The sequence below is a fragment of the Lichenostomus cassidix genome, chromosome 18, assembly GCF_008360975.1.
Source record: "Lichenostomus cassidix isolate B80296 chromosome 18, HeHo_3.0, whole genome shotgun sequence".
NCBI lineage: Eukaryota > Metazoa > Chordata > Aves > Passeriformes > Meliphagidae > Lichenostomus > Lichenostomus cassidix.
The window spans coordinates 11,979,980-11,986,578 of NC_139498.1; positions in this window are offsets into that span (position 1 = coordinate 11,979,980).

Here is a 6,599-nt window from a genome sequence, read left to right on the forward strand (position 1 = left end):
AAACCTCTCCACAGCAGCCCCAGTGCTCCTCATCCTTGAGTCCCCCCACTCCATGCTGAGGTGGCATTTCAGTGACAATCATGGTTGTTTTTCACAGCCAATGTGTCATCAGCTCTGTGGGATGGAGGGTTGGCAGGTCTAGGGAGAGCTTTGGGGTGTGTGTAGCTGTGGGGGTTGGCTGCCTCCCCCAGAGGATGTCACAACTCCCATATTTTGCATAGTGGCCCCAAATCACATCCCTGCCACGCCGAAATACTCCACTTGGTCCCAAATTGCAGGCACAGGGCCCCAGATTTTGTGCAGAGGGCCTCAAATTACATCCCTGGTACCGCAAAATGTCCCTGTGGTCTTGAACTGTATCTGCATAGCCCCATAGTGTCCTTGACAGACTCCAAATTCCATTCCATGTATTCCAAAATGCACTACTGAGTCCTGGAGTGCAGCTGTAGGGACCAAAGTGGTCTCTGGAAGCCCTGCTAGGTATGGAATAATGAAAAATGCTCAGCCCTGAGTGGACTGCAGAAGGTCCCTGAAAGGGCTGGGGCTAGAAGGTGGAAATGAGTGAAGAGCTCTGTTTTAAATGTGGCATCTCTTTGTTTTCCACCAAAACAAACCTCATCCACACACTCTCTGCAAGGTGCAGAGACTGGAGGAAGCCTCCAGCTCCTCACCACACATCCTGAACAATGAGGCGGTGATGCCATACCCAGGCGCTGGGAAAAAGAGCAGAGGATCTGAACAGCAAGAAGGAATGAGCAGCCAGGGCACCTGGGAAGAACCAGGGCTGGTTTCCGTGGCTGGCTGCTTCCCCCTGGGAAACATCACCCAGAAACTATCAATCCCTGCAGAGCTGCCCAGTTCCCCTCAGGATGGCCAGCTGGTCTGCACGAGCAGGCAGCTCCTCTTACACTGACACTTCGGTAATTAGAAGTCCCAAAGGCACCATATGCAGCATTGAGGTTTGGCATTGCTCCAGGTTCCTGGGGCTGGAGGTCTCTAGGGGTGCTGGCACAGCCACCCCAGGGCTGGGGGTCACTGTGCATCGGGAGCTTCCGCTGACAGAGGTCCCACTCTCCCTGCAGTGTCTCTGGACACACTTGATATCTGTAGGGGTAAATCCCAGCACAGCCATGGGATGGGGTCCAGGGCAAGGGGACACCTGGGATCTGCTCCTGATGGATCCCTGCAGACTCCACAAGGAACTGCACAGGAGGGACCTGCTGGGGCTGTTGGAGGGAGTGCAGAGGAGGCTATGCAGGTGCTGCAAGGGCTGGAGTCCCTCTGCTCTGGGGAATGGCTGAGAGAGTTGGGGGCTCTCAGCCTGCAGAGGAGAAGGCCCCAGCAAGGTCTCACTACGGCCATGCAGGACCTGGAGGGGCCCAGAGGAAGCATAGGGACAGAGAGTTCAGCAGGGCCTGTGGCGAGAGGAGAAAGGGGGATTGCTTGGAACTGAAGGAGCTCGACTAGGCTCTGATCTCAATGAGAATTTTTTCTCCCCAAGAGGGTGCTGAGACACTGACACAGGCTGTGCAGAGAGGCTGTGGATGCCCCAGCCCTGGAAATATCCGAAGCCAGGTTAGAGGTGGTCCTGAGCATCCCGGTCTGGTGGGAGGTTGCTCAGGTTGGAGTGAGATCATCTTAAGGGTTCTGTCAAAGCCAAACCATTCAAGGATTTGGACATTCTACGATCCTGAGCCCCCAGTGCAGAGTGGCCCTGGAACTCCTGTGACATCCCAGCTCCCAGAATTGTGATGTCACAGCCCATGTTGCAGGTGCAGCCTCCAGCACCTGCTGTTGAGCACAACACAGCCATTGACCCTGTAGCCAGCTAGGAGACCACCGTGCACCCTGCTCCCTACTCCCTGAGCCCTGCACCCCATTCAGCTGCTCCCAAATGTTTCCATCAGTCCTGAGTTCATCCTGCTGCCTGGGCCTCGCCACCAATCCCAGCAAGATGTGCTCTCCTGTCCCAGTGGAGGTACAGTGCCATTCCATGGAGCTGGGCACCCCCACCTGCCTGGGCGGGCTGGGGCCCTGTGGGGATGCTGTGGGACAGGGACCCCACTGTGAGCTTGTGCTGCCTGATGCAGCCTGCCAGAGACACTGAGGAGGATATGGAGGTGGATATGGTGATAGATATGGAGGAGATGATGGACATTGATGTGGTGGACATGGAAGAAGAGATGGAGGTGGACATCAAAGAAGAAGTGGAGGAGATGGAAGTTAATGGGATGGAGGAAGAAGAGGATATGGAAGTGGATGTGACTGATGAAGAAGAACCAATGGAGGTTCTTGGATGAGGAGGAGGAGGAGGAGCCCATGGTCCTGGGATGAGGATGGAGCCCCAGCAGCAGGACAGGCAGGTGCTCCCCATGCCCTGCCCACAGGCACAGTGGGTCCCTTGCAGCCAGGCTGGGGCTGGGCTGGGTGGCCCTGCTCAGGGACACAGTGCACTGGGGGCATCCCTCGATTCTGGCGGCACAAGCACCACCCCCGGCCTGCCCTGCGCTTGCTTTGGGCCACACCAGCCCCATCCCAGTGCCCGAGGCACGGCTCCCAGCCCCAGCCAGGCTCAGTGCTGGCAGCAGAGTGCCCCTGTGCCAGTGTGTGCCAGCCTGGGGGCACAGGGAACAGCCCTCAGGGCCGGGCTCGCATATGACTAGCATAAAAGACAGCTCTGGAGTGACTGAACTCCGAAGATCTTCCCCACCAAAAATCACATCAATCTTTGCAGAGGCAAAGGAACACCTACTGACAGGGACCGCAGAGACGCCAGATGTCTGTGGAGCTGCAGTGGTAGCTATAGTCCCCTTTCCTTCCCTTTCCTCCCCATCTTTTCCCAGTTGTCTCTCTTTCTCTCTCTAAAGTTCCTCTTTGGATTGCAATTTAAGTCCCTCGACTTGTTGGATTTTGTGCTTTCTTTTCTTTTTGCACTCTGAGATCATAGCTGGTACGAACCATCACACCTCTTATTGCCACCACCGCTCTCGGTTACCTGCGCTGACGCCCCCAAATTGGAGGGGGTTGGACACCAACCCCGGCTCACCAAAGGTAAGGGGGTCGGAGCAGCGCCAGGGCAACGAGGATGGAAACCACAGCGGCCCAAGCAAATCGGAGGAGGACGGGGAGCCCGAGGGCGTCCCCTGGACACCGGACAAAATAAACTCGAACTTCAAAATACATCAAAAGCTTTGTCTGCTATTTGCTCTCCCAGTGAGTCACCTGCGGTGCAAAGAAATCACAAAGCCCCACACGCAACGTCCCTCCATGCTAGTAAGGCTCTCTCCCAATAAAAATTGGGATTGTTAAAGAGATAGAAATAGCCATAAATTTTAATCATGGAAATGGGAGTATAATTTCATAAAATCCTTTTTATGTGAACCCTTTTCACAGTCTAGCCAGGTAAGTTGTTATATCCACTCTATAAGTAGAGTAGATAGGAATCCCTAAATGCGGGTAAAAAATTGCCATAGATATGAATCCCAGTGTGCGTGTAAAAAAGTGAAGAAGTTAAGAAGCTGGTAATGAGGGTAAAAAGTCACGAAGATAGGAAGCTGGGAGTGCAGGTAAAAATATGTGTACATAAGGAGCTGCTATTCTGGGTAAAAAACTGGGAAAAAACAATACTCACATGGATGTTCCTCCTGAAGGAGAAAAGCAAATCTGTCCCTGCAGTGTCTCTGGACACACTTGCTACCTGTAGAGGCAGAAATCCTGTAATGCGCCCCATGGATGGGCTCCAGGGCAAGGGGACACCTGGCATCTGCTCCTGACGGATCCCTGCAGACCCACAGGGAGCTGCTGCTGGCAGCACAACTCTGCCCAGCACACAGGCTTGATTGCCTTGATTTTATCCCCAGCCTGTAGCGGCTATTGACTTCCTCTTGAGGGAGAACACCAAATTGGCTGCTGTTGCCCAAGAAGCTGCAGCCCCTGCAGGGCTCATCCCTGCTCCCAGCTCTGGGCTCCTGAGCACAGCAAGGAGCTGTTGGGGCTGTTGCAGGGAGTGCAGAGGAGGCCATGGAGATGCTGCAAGGGCTGCAGTCCCTCTGCTCTGAGGAAAGGCTGAGAGAGTTGGGGCTGCTCAGCCTGCAGAGGAGGAGCACCCAGGAAGGTCTCACTGTGGCCATGCAGCACCTGGAGGGGCCCAGAGGAAAGATAGGGACAGAGTGTTCAACGGGGCCAGTGGTGAGAGGAGAAGGGGGGATTGCTGGCAACTGAAGGAGATTGATTAGGCCATGATCTGAATAAGAATTTTTTTTCCCAAAGAGGGTGCTGAGACACTGACACAGGCTTTGCAGAGAGCCTGTGCATGCCCCAGCCCTGGAAACATCCGAGGCCAGCTTAGATGTGGTCCTGAGCATCCCGGGCTGCTGGGAGGTCGCTCAGGTTGCAGTGAGACCATCTTAAGGGTCTTGTCAAAGCCAAACCATGCAAGGATTTGGACATTCTACGATCTCCAGGCCCCAGTGCAGAGTGGCCCTGGAACTCCTGTGACATCCCAGCTCCCACAATTGTGATGTCACAGCCCATGTTGCGGGCGCAGCCTCCAGCCCCTGTTGTTGGGCACAACACAGCCATTGACCCAGTGGCCAGCGAGGAGACCACACTGCTCCCTGCGCCCTGCAGCCTGTTCAACGTCTCCAAATGGTTCCATCAGTCCTGAGTTCATCCTGCTGCCTGGCTCTCACCACCTGCCCCAGCAAGATGTGCTCTCCTGTGCCAGCGGAGGTACAGTGCATTCCATGGAGCTGGGCAGCCCCCGACTGCCCGGGCGGGCTGGGGCCCTGTGGGGATGGTGTGGGAAAGGGACCCCACTGGGAGCTTGTGCTACCTGCTGCAGCCTGCCAGAGATGCTGAGGAGGCCATGGAGGTGGACATGGTGCTCGATGAGGAGGAGAAGATGGAGGTGGATGAGGAGGATTTTGAAGAACAGATGGAGGTGGATATCAAAGAGGATGTGGAGGAGATGGAGGTGGACGAGCCAGAGGGAGAAGAAGAAGCTATGGACGTGGATGAGGAGGATGAGGAGGAGCCCATGGTCCTGGGATGAGCCAGCAGCAGGACAGGCAGGTGCTCCCCATGCCTGCCCACGGGCACAGCGGGTCCCCTGCTGCCAGGCTGGGGCTGGGCTGGGTGGCCCTGCTCAGGGACACAGTGCCCCGGGGGGATCCCTGGATTCTGGCGGCACAAGCGCCACCCCCGGCCTGCCCTGTGCTTGTTTGGGCCACACCAGCCCCGTGCCAGTGCCTGAGGCACGGCTCCCAGCCCCAGCCAGGCTCAGTGCTGGCAGCAGAGTGCCCCTGGGCCAGCGTGTGCCAGCCTGGGGGCACAGGGAACAGCCCTCAGGGCCGGGCTGGAGTGACCCTGCTGCTTCCTTTTCTTCCAGGACTGATGGAGATGGCGGAGAGCCAACATGTACATATGTTCCAGTTGTTCCAGTTGTTGTTCCCGTTGTAGTTGTTGTTAGCTTCTGTAAATATGTTGTTTAGGTTCCAGTTTTTAGATAGAACGTTCTACTGTAAATACGTTCTATCGATTGTTGTTGTTATCAAGATTCTCCTATTGTAAATATTTTCTGCAGCTCGTTGTTGTTGCTGCTCTTCTGTAAATAAATTGACATTCGTTTTCCACAGCTCAGCTTTCTTTGCAATTCCTTTGGGCACAGCACCACACGCAGCGTTGGGGTTTGGGGTCGCTGCACGTTCCTGGGGCTGGAGGTGTCTGGGGCTGCTGGCACGCCCACCCCAGGGCTGGGGGTCTCTGTGCATGGGGAGCTTCCAGTGACAGAGGTGCCACTGTCCCTGCAGTGTCTCTGGACACACTTGCTACCTGTAGAGGCAAATCCCAATGCGCCCATGGGATGGGCTCCAGGGCAAGGGGACACCTGGCATCTGCTCCTGACGGATCCCTGCAGACTCCACAGGGAGCTGCTGCTGGCAGCACAACTCTGCCCAGCACAGGCTTGATTGCCTTGATTTTATCCCTCAGCCCCAGCGGCTATTGACTTCCTCTTGAGGGAGAACACCAAATTGCCTGCTGTTGCCCAAGAAGCTGCAGCCCCTGCAGGGCTCATCCCTGCTCCCAGCTCTGGGCTCCTGAGCACAGCAAGGAGCTGTTGGGGCTGTTGCAGGGAGTGCAGAGGAGGCCATGGAGATGCTGCAAGGGCTGCAGTCCCTCTGCTCTGAGGAAAGGCTGAGAGAGTTGGGGCTGCTCAGCCTGCAGAGGAGGAGCACCCAGGAAGGTCTCACTGTGGCCATGCAGCACCTGGAGGGGCCCAGAGGAAAGATAGGGACAGAGTGTTCAACAGGGCCAGTGGTGAGAGGAGAAGGGGGGATTGCTGGCAACTGAAGGAGATTGATTAGGCCATGATCTGAATAAGAATTTTTTTCCCCAAAGAGGGTGCTGAGACACTGACACAGGCTGTGCAGAGAGCCTGTGCATGCCCCAGCCCTGGAAACATCCAAGGCCAGCTTAGATGTGGTCCTGAGCATCCCGGGCTGCTGGCAGGTCGCTCAGGTTGGAGTGAGACCATCTTAAGGGTCTTGTCAAAGCCAAACCATGCAAGGATTTGGACATTCTACGATCTCCAGGCCCCA